This window comes from Lissotriton helveticus, chromosome 3_2 (assembly GCF_964261635.1).
Source record: "Lissotriton helveticus chromosome 3_2, aLisHel1.1, whole genome shotgun sequence".
NCBI classification, from domain to species: Eukaryota; Metazoa; Chordata; class Amphibia; order Caudata; family Salamandridae; genus Lissotriton; species Lissotriton helveticus.
In genome coordinates, this window is record NC_136062.1 from 73216712 (window position 1) to 73230330 (window position 13619).

Sequence of the window (13619 nt, forward strand, 5' to 3'; positions counted from 1 at the left end):
CCCCCAGGTTTTGTTACCCAGAATCCCTTGAAAACATAAAAATTTGACCAAAAAAACACATTTTCCTCACATTTCTGTGGTGGAAAGTTCTGGAATCTGCGTGGATCAACAAATTTCCACTCACCCAGCGTGCCCCCAGGTTTCCCGAAAAAAATGGTACCTCACTTGCGTGGGTAGGCATAGTGGCTGCGACATGAAACAGCGCAAAACGCAGCATGGTCGCACCTCAATTTCCCAGTGAAATTTAGCACGATTCGGACAAAAAGACTACCTTTTGTTTTTGCGCCGTAGCTCTGCCAGAACCTAGGGAAACCTAGCAAACCTATACATTTTTGAAAACTAGACACCCAGGGCAATTCAGGATGGGGTGACTCGCCTGCCTACCCCCAGGTTTTGTTACCCAGAATCCCTTGAAAACATAAAAATTTAACCAAAAAAACACATTTTCCTCACATTTCTGTGGTGGAAAGTTCTGGAATCTGCGTGGATCAACAAATTTCCACTCACCCAGCGTGCCCCCAGGTCTCCCGAAAAAAATGGTACCTCACTTGCGTGGGTAGGCATAGTGGCTGCGACATGAAACAGCGCAAAACGCAGCATGGTCGCACCTCAATTTCCCAGTGAAATTTAGCACGATTCGGACAAAAAGACTACCTTTTGTTTTTGCGCCGTAGCTCTGCCAGCACCTAGGGAAACCTAGCAAACCTATACATTTTTGAAAACTAGACACCCAGGGCAATTCAGGATGGGATGACTTGCCTGCCTACCCCCAGGTTTTGTTACCCAGAATCCCTTGAAAACATAAAAATTTGACCAAAAAAACACATGTTCCTCACATTTCTGTGGTGGAAAGTTCTGGAATCTGCGTGTATCAACAAATTTCCACTCACCCAGCGTGCCCCCAGGTCTCCCAAAAAAAATGGTACCTCACTTGCGTGGGTAGGCATAGTGGCTGCGACATGAAACAGCGCAAAACGCAGCATGGTCGCACCTCAATTTCCCAGTGAAATTTAGCACGATTCGGACAAAAAGACTACCTTTTGTTTTTGCGCCGTAGCTCTGCCAGCACCTAGGGAAACCTAGCAAACCTATACATTTTTGAAAACTAGACACCCAGGGCAATTCAGGATGGGGTGACTCGCCTGCCTACCCCCAGGTTTTGTTACCCAGAATCCCTTGAAAACATAAAAATTTGACCAAAAAAACACATTTTCCTCACATTTCTGTGGTGGAAAGTTCTGGAATCTGCGTGGATCAACAAATTTCCACTCACCCAGCGTGCCCCCAGGTCTCCCGAAAAAAATGGTACCTCACTTGCGTGGGTAGGCATAGTGGCTGCGACATGAAACAGCGCAAAACGCAGCATGGTCGCACCTCAATTTCCCAGTGAAATTTAGCACGATTCGGACAAAAAGACTACCTTTTGTTTTTGCGCCGTAGCTCTGCCAGAACCTAGGGAAACCTAGCAAACCTATACATTTTTGAAAACTAGACACCCAGGGCAATTCAGGATGGGGTGACTCGCCTGCCTACCCCCAGGTTTTGTTACCCAGAATCCCTTGAAAACATAAAAATTTAACCAAAAAAACACATTTTCCTCACATTTCTGTGGTGGAAAGTTCTGGAATCTGCGTGGATCAACAAATTTCCACTCACCCAGCGTGCCCCCAGGTCTCCCGAAAAAAATGGTACCTCACTTGCGTGGGTAGGCATAGTGGCTGCGACATGAAACAGCGCAAAACGCAGCATGGTCGCACCTCAATTTCCCAGTGAAATTTAGCACGATTCGGACAAAAAGACTACCTTTTGTTTTTGCGCCGTAGCTCTGCCAGCACCTAGGGAAACCTAGCAAACCTATACATTTTTGAAAACTAGACACCCAGGGCAATTCAGGATGGGGTGACTTGCCTGCCTACCCCCAGGTTTTGTTACCCAGAATCCCTTGAAAACATAAAAATTTGACCAAAAAAACACATTTTCCTCACATTTCTGTGGTGGAAAGTTCTGGAATCTGCGTGGATCAACAAATTTCCACTCACCCAGCGTGCCCCCAGGTCTCCCGAAAAAAATGGTACCTCACTTGCGTGGGTAGGCATAGTGGCTGCGACATGAAACAGCGCAAAACGCAGCATGGTCGCACCTCAATTTCCCAGTGAAATTTAGCACGATTCGGACAAAAAGACTACCTTTTGTTTTTGCGCCGTAGCTCTGCCAGCACCTAGGGAAACCTAGCAAACCTATACATTTTTGAAAACTAGACACCCAGGGCAATTCAGGATGGGGTGACTTGCCTGCCTACCCCCAGGTTTTGTTACCCAGAATCCCTTGAAAACATAAAAATTTGACCAAAAAAACACATTTTCCTCACATTTCTGTGGTGGAAAGTTCTGGAATCTGCGTGGATCAACAAATTTCCACTCACCCAGCGTGCCCCCAGGTCTCCCGAAAAAAATGGTACCTCACTTGCGTGGGTAGGCATAGTGGCTGCGACATGAAACAGCGCAAAACGCAGCATGGTCGCACCTCAATTTCCCAGTGAAATTTAGCACGATTCGGACAAAAAGACTACCTTTTGTTTTTGCGCCGTAGCTCTGCCAGCACCTAGGGAAACCTAGCAAACCTATACATTTTTGAAAACTAGACACCCAGGGCAATTCAGGATGGGGTGACTTGCCTGCCTACCCCCAGGTTTTGTTACCCAGAATCCCTTGAAAACATAAAAATTTGACCAAAAAAACACATTTTCCTCACATTTCTGTGGTGGAAAGTTCTGGAATCTGCGTGGATCAACAAATTTCCACTCACCCAGCGTGCCCCCAGGTCTCCCGAAAAAAATGGTACCCCACTTGCGTGGGTAGGCATAGTGGCTGCGACATGAAACAGCGCAAAACGCAGCATGGTCGCACCTCAATTTCCCAGTGAAATTTAGCACGATTCGGACAAAAAGACTACCTTTTGTTTTTGCGCCGTAGCTCTGCCAGCACCTAGGGAAACCTAGCAAACCTATACATTTGTGAAAACTAGACACCCAGGGCAATTCAGGATGGGGTGACTCGCCTGCCTACCCCCAGGTTTTGTTACCCAGAATCCCTTGAAAACATAAAAATGTGACCAAAAAAAACACATTTTCCTCACATCTCTGTGGTGGAAAGTTCTGGAATCTGCGTGGATCAACAAATTTCCACTCACCCAGCGTGCCCCCAGGTCTCCCGATAAAAACGGTACCTCACTTGCGTGGGTAGACATAGTGGCTGCAACAGGAAACGGTTCAAATCGTACGGTGGTGAATTTACATTACCTTATTGCAAAACTACCTTGATTTTGGGGGGGGGGGCATCTGAATTTGTGGCCCGGGGCTCGGTGGTATTCTTTGCAAAGTAGCAAACCCAAACAGTTCTGAAAACTAGACACCCGGGGGAGTCCAGGGAGGTATGGCATGCATGGGTCCCCCAATGTTTTCCTACCCAGAACTCCCTGCAAACCTTAAAATTAGGTAAAAATTGCACTTTTCCAAACTTTTTGGCGTGGGATCGCCGTGCCGGCAAAAAAGTCGTACCACCCTGCATTCCCCTTGTTCTCCCGAGTAAAAGGATACCTCACTTGTGTGGGTGCCCCAAAGCAGAACACGCCAAAAATGAATTTTGAAAAAAGTAGTTTTTACTCATATTCACGTTTTACAAATTAAGCACCCCAGCCTAAGTCACATGCCTTTGGCCCACCGACACAAGTGAGGTATCATTTTACTCGGGAGAACAAGGGAAACGCTGGGTGGTAGGACATTTGTTCCGGCAGCGAGATCCCACCCAAAAAAGTATGGAAAAGTGGGTTTTTTGACCAAAATTTCAGGTTTGCAGGGGTTTCTGGGTAGGAAAACATTGGGGGACCCACGCATGCCATACCACCCTGGACTCCCCCGGGTGTCTAGTTCTCAGAACTGTTTGGGTTTGGTAGTTTCCAAAGATGCCTGCCAAGCCCCGGGCCAAAAGCTCAGGTGACCCCCTCAAAAAATAAGATTATTTGGCTAAAGGTAATGTTTTCGTCTCCACAGTATGAATTGGGCCTTTTCCTAAAGCAGCCGCTATGCCTACCCACGCAAGTGAGGTACCATTTTTATCGGGAGACCTTGGGGAACGCTGGGTGGGAGGTAATTTGTGTGAGCCCAGTGATGCCACGCTTTCCCACACTAAAACGTGTGAAAAAACTGATTTTTTGCATGCAAAAAATGAGGTTTGCAAGGGATTCTGGGTAAAGGAACGTTGGAGGATCCACGCAAGCCATACCTCCTTAGAAGCCCCCGGGTGTCTACTTTTCAGAAATGTGTGGGATTGGTAGGTTTCCCTAGATGGCTGTCTCGCACGGGGCCAAAAACCCAGGTAACCCCTCTTGCAAAACCTGGTGGACTTAAGATTTTCACCATTGTTACATTCACCAGCTTTTGCAAGAGGGGTTACCTGGGTTTCTGGCCCCGTGCGAGACAGCCATCTATGGAAACCTACCAAACCCACACATTTCTGAAAAGTAGACACCCGGGGGCTTCCAAGGAGGTATGGCTTGCGTGGATCCGCCAACGTTTCTTTACCCAGAATCCCTTGCAAACCTCAATTTTAGCAGAAAAAAATCAATTTTTTCACACGTTCTAGTCTGGGAAAGCGTGGCATCACTGGGCTCACACAAATTACCTCCCACCCAGCGTTCCCCCAGGTCTCCCGATAAAAACGGTACCTCACTTGCGTGGGTAGACATAGTGGCTGCAACAGGAAACGGTTCAAATCGTACGGTGGTGAATTTACATTACCTTATTGCAAACCTACCTTGATTTTGGGGGGGGGCATCTGAATTTGTGGCCCGGGGCTCGGTGGTATTCTTTGCAAAGTAGCAAACCCAAACAGTTCTGAAAACTAGACACCCGGGGGAGTCCAGGGAGGTATGGCATGCATGGGTCCCCCAATGTTTTCCTACCCAGAACTCCCTGCAAACCTTAAAATTAGGTAAAAATTGCACTTTTCCAAACTTTTTGGCGTGGGATCGCCGTGCCGGCAAAAAAGTCGTACCACCCTGCATTCCCCTTGTTCTCCCGAGTAAAAGGATACCTCACTTGTGTGGGTGCCCCAAAGCAGAACACGCCAAAAATGAATTTTGAAAAAAGTAGTTTTTACTCATATTCACGTTTTACAAATTAAGCACCCCAGCCTAAGTCACATGCCTTTGGCCCACCGACACAAGTGAGGTATCATTTTACTCGGGAGAACAAGGGAAACGCTGGGTGGTAGGACATTTGTTCCGGCAGCGAGATCCCACCCAAAAAAGTATGGAAAAGTGGGTTTTTTGACCAAAATTTCAGGTTTGCAGGGGTTTCTGGGTAGGAAAACATTGGGGGACCCACGCATGCCATACCACCCTGGACTCCCCCGGGTGTCTAGTTCTCAGAACTGTTTGGGTTTGGTAGTTTCCAAAGATGCCTGCCAAGCCCCGGGCCAAAAGCTCAGGTGACCCCCTCAAAAAATAAGATTATTTGGCTAAAGGTAATGTTTTCGTCTCCACAGTATGAATTGGGCCTTTTCCTAAAGCAGCCGCTATGCCTACCCACGCAAGTGAGGTACCATTTTTATCGGGAGACCTTGGGGAACGCTGGGTGGGAGGTAATTTGTGTGAGCCCAGTGATGCCACGCTTTCCCACACTAAAACGTGTGAAAAAACTGATTTTTTGCATGCAAAAAATGAGGTTTGCAAGGGATTCTGGGTAAAGGAACGTTGGAGGATCCACGCAAGCCATACCTCCTTAGAAGCCCCCGGGTGTCTACTTTTCAGAAATGTGTGGGATTGGTAGGTTTCCCTAGATGGCTGTCTCGCACGGGGCCAAAAACCCAGGTAACCCCTCTTGCAAAACCTGGTGGACTTAAGATTTTCACCATTGTTACATTCACCAGCTTTTGCAAGAGGGGTTACCTGGGTTTCTGGCCCCGTGCGAGACAGCCATCTATGGAAACCTACCAAACCCACACATTTCTGAAAAGTAGACACCCGGGGGCTTCCAAGGAGGTATGGCTTGCGTGGATCCGCCAACGTTCCTTTACCCAGAATCCCTTGCAAACCTCAATTTTAGCAGACAAAAATAAATTTTTTCACACGTTCTAGTCTGGGAAAGCGTGGCATCACTGGGCTCACACAAATTACCTCCCACCCAGCGTTCCCCCAGGTCTCCCGATAAAAACGGTACCTCACTTGCGTGGGTAGACATAGTGGCTGCAACAGGAAACGGTTCAAATCGTACGGTGGTGAATTTACATTACCTTATTGCAAACCTACCTTGATTTTGGGGGGGGGCATCTGAATTTGTGGCCCGGGGCTCGGTGGTATTCTTTGCAAAGTAGCAAACCCAAACAGTTCTGAAAACTAGACACCCGGGGGAGTCCAGGGAGGTATGGCATGCATGGGTCCCCCAATGTTTTCCTACCCAGAACTCCCTGCAAACCTTAAAATTAGGTAAAAATTGCACTTTTCCAAACTTTTTGGCGTGGGATCGCCGTGCCGGCAAAAAAGTCGTACCACCCTGCATTCCCCTTGTTCTCCCGAGTAAAAGGATACCTCACTTGTGTGGGTGCCCCAAAGCAGAACACGCCAAAAATGAATTTTGAAAAAAGTAGTTTTTACTCATATTCACGTTTTACAAATTAAGCACCCCAGCCTAAGTCACATGCCTTTGGCCCACCGACACAAGTGAGGTATCATTTTACTCGGGAGAACAAGGGAAACGCTGGGTGGTAGGACATTTGTTCCGGCAGCGAGATCCCACCCAAAAAAGTATGGAAAAGTGGGTTTTTTGACCAAAATTTCAGGTTTGCAGGGGTTTCTGGGTAGGAAAACATTGGGGGACCCACGCATGCCATACCACCCTGGACTCCCCCGGGTGTCTAGTTCTCAGAACTGTTTGGGTTTGGTAGTTTCCAAAGATGCCTGCCAAGCCCCGGGCCAAAAGCTCAGGTGACCCCCTCAAAAAATAAGATTATTTGGCTAAAGGTAATGTTTTCGTCTCCACAGTATGAATTGGGCCTTTTCCTAAAGCAGCCGCTATGCCTACCCACGCAAGTGAGGTACCATTTTTATCGGGAGACCTTGGGGAACGCTGGGTGGGAGGTAATTTGTGTGAGCCCAGTGATGCCACGCTTTCCCACACTAAAACGTGTGAAAAAACTGATTTTTTGCATGCAAAAAATGAGGTTTGCAAGGGATTCTGGGTAAAGGAACGTTGGAGGATCCACGCAAGCCATACCTCCTTAGAAGCCCCCGGGTGTCTACTTTTCAGAAATGTGTGGGATTGGTAGGTTTCCCTAGATGGCTGTCTCGCACGGGGCCAAAAACCCAGGTAACCCCTCTTGCAAAACCTGGTGGACTTAAGATTTTCACCATTGTTACATTCACCAGCTTTTGCAAGAGGGGTTACCTGGGTTTCTGGCCCCGTGCGAGACAGCCATCTATGGAAACCTACCAAACCCACACATTTCTGAAAAGTAGACACCCGGGGGCTTCCAAGGAGGTATGGCTTGCGTGGATCCGCCAACGTTTCTTTACCCAGAATCCCTTGCAAACCTCAATTTTAGCAGACAAAAATCAATTTTTTCACACGTTCTAGTCTGGGAAAGCGTGGCATCACTGGGCTCACACAAATTACCTCCCACCCAGCGTTCCCCCAGGTCTCCCGATAAAAACGGTACCTCACTTGCGTGGGTAGACATAGTGGCTGCAACAGGAAACGGTTCAAATCGTACGGTGGTGAATTTACATTACCTTATTGCAAACCTACCTTGATTTTGGGGGGGGGCATCTGAATTTGTGGCCCGGGGCTCGGTGGTATTCTTTGCAAAGTAGCAAACCCAAACAGTTCTGAAAACTAGACACCCGGGGGAGTCCAGGGAGGTATGGCATGCATGGGTCCCCCAATGTTTTCCTACCCAGAACTCCCTGCAAACCTTAAAATTAGGTAAAAATTGCACTTTTCCAAACTTTTTGGCGTGGGATCGCCGTGCCGGCAAAAAAGTCGTACCACCCTGCATTCCCCTTGTTCTCCCGAGTAAAAGGATACCTCACTTGTGTGGGTGCCCCAAAGCAGAACACGCCAAAAATGAATTTTGAAAAAAGTAGTTTTTACTCATATTCACGTTTTACAAATTAAGCACCCCAGCCTAAGTCACATGCCTTTGGCCCACCGACACAAGTGAGGTATCATTTTACTCGGGAGAACAAGGGAAACGCTGGGTGGTAGGACATTTGTTCCGGCAGCGAGATCCCACCCAAAAAAGTATGGAAAAGTGGGTTTTTTGACCAAAATTTCAGGTTTGCAGGGGTTTCTGGGTAGGAAAACATTGGGGGACCCACGCATGCCATACCACCCTGGACTCCCCCGGGTGTCTAGTTCTCAGAACTGTTTGGGTTTGGTAGTTTCCAAAGATGCCTGCCAAGCCCCGGGCCAAAAGCTCAGGTGACCCCCTCAAAAAATAAGATTATTTGGCTAAAGGTAATGTTTTCGTCTCCACAGTATGAATTGGGCCTTTTCCTAAAGCAGCCGCTATGCCTACCCACGCAAGTGAGGTACCATTTTTATCGGGAGACCTTGGGGAACGCTGGGTGGGAGGTAATTTGTGTGAGCCCAGTGATGCCACGCTTTCCCACACTAAAACGTGTGAAAAAACTGATTTTTTGCATGCAAAAAATGAGGTTTGCAAGGGATTCTGGGTAAAGGAACGTTGGAGGATCCACGCAAGCCATACCTCCTTAGAAGCCCCCGGGTGTCTACTTTTCAGAAATGTGTGGGATTGGTAGGTTTCCCTAGATGGCTGTCTCGCACGGGGCCAAAAACCCAGGTAACCCCTCTTGCAAAACCTGGTGGACTTAAGATTTTCACCATTGTTACATTCACCAGCTTTTGCAAGAGGGGTTACCTGGGTTTCTGGCCCCGTGCGAGACAGCCATCTATGGAAACCTACCAAACCCACACATTTCTGAAAAGTAGACACCCGGGGGCTTCCAAGGAGGTATGGCTTGCGTGGATCCGCCAACGTTCCTTTACCCAGAATCCCTTGCAAACCTCAATTTTAGCAGAAAAAAATCAATTTTTTCACACGTTCTAGTCTGGGAAAGCGTGGCATCACTGGGCTCACACAAATTACCTCCCACCCAGCGTTCCCCCAGGTCTCCCGATAAAAACGGTACCTCACTTGCGTGGGTAGACATAGTGGCTGCAACAGGAAACGGTTCAAATCGTACGGTGGTGAATTTACATTACCTTATTGCAAAACTACCTTGATTTTGGGGGGGGGCAACTGAATTTGTGGCCCGGGGCTCGGTGGTATTCTTTGCAAAGTAGCAAACCCAAACAGTTCTGAAAACTAGACACCCGGGGGAGTCCAGGGAGGTATGGCATGCATGGGTCCCCCAATGTTTTCCTACCCAGAACTCCCTGCAAACCTTAAAATTAGGTAAAAATTGCACTTTTCCAAACTTTTTGGCGTGGGATCGCCGTGCCGGCAAAAAAGTCGTACCACCCTGCATTCCCCTTGTTCTCCCGAGTAAAAGGATACCTCACTTGTGTGGGTGCCCCAAAGCAGAACACGCCAAAAATGAATTTTGAAAAAAGTAGTTTTTACTCATATTCACGTTTTACAAATTAAGCACCCCAGCCTAAGTCACATGCCTTTGGCCCACCGACACAAGTGAGGTATCATTTTACTCGGGAGAACAAGGGAAACGCTGGGTGGTAGGACATTTGTTCCGGCAGCGAGATCCCACCCAAAAAAGTATGGAAAAGTGGGTTTTTTGACCAAAATTTCAGGTTTGCAGGGGTTTCTGGGTAGGAAAACATTGGGGGACCCACGCATGCCATACCACCCTGGACTCCCCCGGGTGTCTAGTTCTCAGAACTGTTTGGGTTTGGTAGTTTCCAAAGATGCCTGCCAAGCCCCGGGCCAAAAGCTCAGGTGACCCCCCTCAAAAAATAAGATTATTTGGCTAAAGGTAATGTTTTCGTCTCCACAGTATGAATTGGGCCTTTTCCTAAAGCAGCCGCTATGCCTACCCACGCAAGTGAGGTACCATTTTTATCGGGAGACCTTGGGGAACGCTGGGTGGGAGGTAATTTGTGTGAGCCCAGTGATGCCACGCTTTCCCACACTAAAACGTGTGAAAAAACTGATTTTTTGCATGCAAAAAATGAGGTTTGCAAGGGATTCTGGGTAAAGGAACGTTGGAGGATCCACGCAAGCCATACCTCCTTAGAAGCCCCCGGGTGTCTATTTTTCAGAAATGTGTGGGATTGGTAGGTTTCCCTAGATGGCTGTCTCGCACGGGGCCAAAAACCCAGGTAACCCCTCTTGCAAAACCTGGTGGATTTAAGATTTTCACCATTGTTACATTCACCAGCTTTTGCAAGAGGGGTTACCTGGGTTTCTGGCCCCGTGCGAGACAGCCATCTATGGAAACCTACCAAACCCACACATTTCTGAAAAGTAGACACCCGGGGGCTTCCAAGGAGGTATGGCTTGCGTGGATCCGCCAACGTTTCTTTACCCAGAATCCCTTGCAAACCTCAATTTTAGCAGAAAAAAATCAATTTTTTCACACGTTCTAGTCTGGGAAAGCGTGGCATCACTGGGCTCACACAAATTACCTCCCACCCAGCGTTCCCCCAGGTCTCCCGATAAAAACGGTACCTCACTTGCGTGGGTAGACATAGTGGCTGCAACAGGAAACGGTTCAAATCGTACGGTGGTGAATTTACATTACCTTATTGCAAACCTACCTTGATTTTGGGGGGGGGCATCTGAATTTGTGGCCCGGGGCTCGGTGGTATTCTTTGCAAAGTAGCAAACCCAAACAGTTCTGAAAACTAGACACCCGGGGGAGTCCAGGGAGGTATGGCATGCATGGGTCCCCCAATGTTTTCCTACCCAGAACTCCCTGCAAACCTTAAAATTAGGTAAAAATTGCACTTTTCCAAACTTTTTGGCGTGGGATCGCCGTGCCGGCAAAAAAGTCGTACCACCCTGCATTCCCCTTGTTCTCCCGAGTAAAAGGATACCTCACTTGTGTGGGTGCCCCAAAGCAGAACACGCCAAAAATGAATTTTGAAAAAAGTAGTTTTTACTCATATTCACGTTTTACAAATTAAGCACCCCAGCCTAAGTCACATGCCTTTGGCCCACCGACACAAGTGAGGTATCATTTTACTCGGGAGAACAAGGGAAACGCTGGGTGGTAGGACATTTGTTCCGGCAGCGAGATCCCACCCAAAAAAGTATGGAAAAGTGGGTTTTTTGACCAAAATTTCAGGTTTGCAGGGGTTTCTGGGTAGGAAAACATTGGGGGACCCACGCATGCCATACCACCCTGGACTCCCCCGGGTGTCTAGTTCTCAGAACTGTTTGGGTTTGGTAGTTTCCAAAGATGCCTGCCAAGCCCCGGGCCAAAAGCTCAGGTGACCCCCTCAAAAAATAAGATTATTTGGCTAAAGGTAATGTTTTCGTCTCCACAGTATGAATTGGGCCTTTTCCTAAAGCAGCCGCTATGCCTACCCACGCAAGTGAGGTACCATTTTTATCGGGAGACCTTGGGGAACGCTGGGTGGGAGGTAATTTGTGTGAGCCCAGTGATGCCACGCTTTCCCACACTAAAACGTGTGAAAAAACAGATTTTTTGCATGCAAAAAATGAGGTTTGCAAGGGATTCTGGGTAAAGGAACGTTGGAGGATCCACGTAAGCCATACCTCCTTGGAAGCCCCCGGGTGTCTACTTTTCAGAAATGTGTGGGTTTGCTAGGTTTCCCTAGATGGCCGTCTAGCACGGGGCCAAAAACCCAGGTAACCCCTCTTGCAAAAGCTGGTGGTTTTGACAATGGTTTTCCTACTACTCAAAAATGTAAAAGTTTGCCTATGTGAGGATTGAGGTGGGGCGGAAAGTCCCCTGCTACCCATTTTAACAAAAAAAAAAAAAACTCACAAAAGACCATTAAACCAACACAAATATAAATCTAACACTAATTTGATAAAGCAAATCCACCACTTACACAGATTGGTTTTAGCACCTCCAGAAACGATGGCTTCAAAGGACAAATACGTAAAATATTAAAATATTAAAGCCAAGCCTTCTGAAGGGGAGCCATAAAGCCACGTCACGGCACCAACCACTTTATGGTCCATTCACACGCCATTCACACACCACACACAAGACTTCCATACCGCCAGCCACGGGCCCAAACAACCATTTCACTTGCACTCACAGAAAAATACTGCCGCCATGCAAGGGCCCATCACATTCATATGCCACAAGACATAATGACTTTGACTGTATTTTACAAACCTGTTAAGTCTCAACGTCCTTCTACAGAAATGTTCCCAAACACATGCCCAGTGAACCGATACTAATGGCTTTCATGACAGCCACACAAGGCTCAGGAAGACATGACTTTCATGCACCTTTAGTGCACTCACTATGCTAAATCCAACTCCTTCCAGTTTGTGGATGCAAGTTGGGGGGTGCTCGAGTATTCCGCAAGGACATATCTCGAGCTGAGCAAGCATATCTACCTTTGAAACTAAGGCAAACATGCTGAAAATGTTCAAAACATATCATAAGTCATATGCCACAAGACATAATGACTTTTTACCAACCTGTCAAGTCTCTACCCCCACCTTCCAGAACGTTACCAAACGCATGCCCAGTGAACCTATACTAATGGCTTCCATGACAGCCACATGAGGCTCAGGAAGACATGTCTTTCATGCACCGTTAGTGCACTCACTATGCTAAATCCAACTCCTTCCAGTGTGTGGTTGCAAGTTGGGGGGTGCTCGAGTATTCCGCAAGGCCATATCTCGAGCTGAGCAAGCATATCTACCTTTGAAACTAAGACAAACATGCTGGAAATGTTCAAAAAATAACGATATAAACTATGAACGGAGTAATGTGAACCAAGGGTAGTCCGTGACAACGTAGCATATGTGCAATAAACCGTTATGTGCAGTGACTGTAATGCACTTATCATACAGCAAACTGACCATCTACTAAGTTCTAACGGAGGATGAACATGGCAAGCAGCATTGACCCATAAGTGCTACAGGAAATTCAGTGTGAATGTGGCAGCAATGGATTTCAATCCATGGGGAAGAAAAAAGACAGAACGTGTATCTATACTACCTTTACTATCTGCCTTCTACCGTTGCAATATCCATTGGAAAGCATACATACCGTAAGGTGTTATAACCCGTTTGTGTGTCTGTCCTCAGAGTCCACACTAACCCTATCAAATTGTTAAGAACCTCTATACTAATGCCTTCAATCACTAGCAACTTGAAGCTTGAGTGATCATTTCTGCCACGAGCAATCAATGCTCTCACAATGCTCTATCCAACTCCTTCCAGTGTGTGGATGCAAGTTGGGGGGTGCCCGAGTATGCCGCAAGGCCATATCTCGAGCTGAGCAAGCATATCTACCTTTGAAACTAAGACAAACATGCTGGAATTTTCAAAAACTTCCTAAAGAGAACATCATAAACTACGATGAACGGTGGAATGGGAAACTCCATGACAACGTGGCATATGTTCTGTCCACCAGTATGAGCAGCATGGGAA

The 13619-nt window shown here is 47.3% G+C and overlaps 1 protein-coding gene and 1 pseudogene across 2 annotated transcripts in view; one reads left to right on the plus strand and one right to left on the minus strand.

Annotated features, from left to right (window-relative positions):
• Positions 1–13619, plus strand: part of DMXL2 (Dmx like 2) — a 1907871-nt gene that overhangs the window by 1515288 nt on the left and 378964 nt on the right. The gene's annotated exons all lie outside the window — the stretch shown is intronic.
• Positions 1–13619, minus strand: part of LOC144826392 (uncharacterized) — a 46442-nt pseudogene that overhangs the window by 30854 nt on the left and 1969 nt on the right.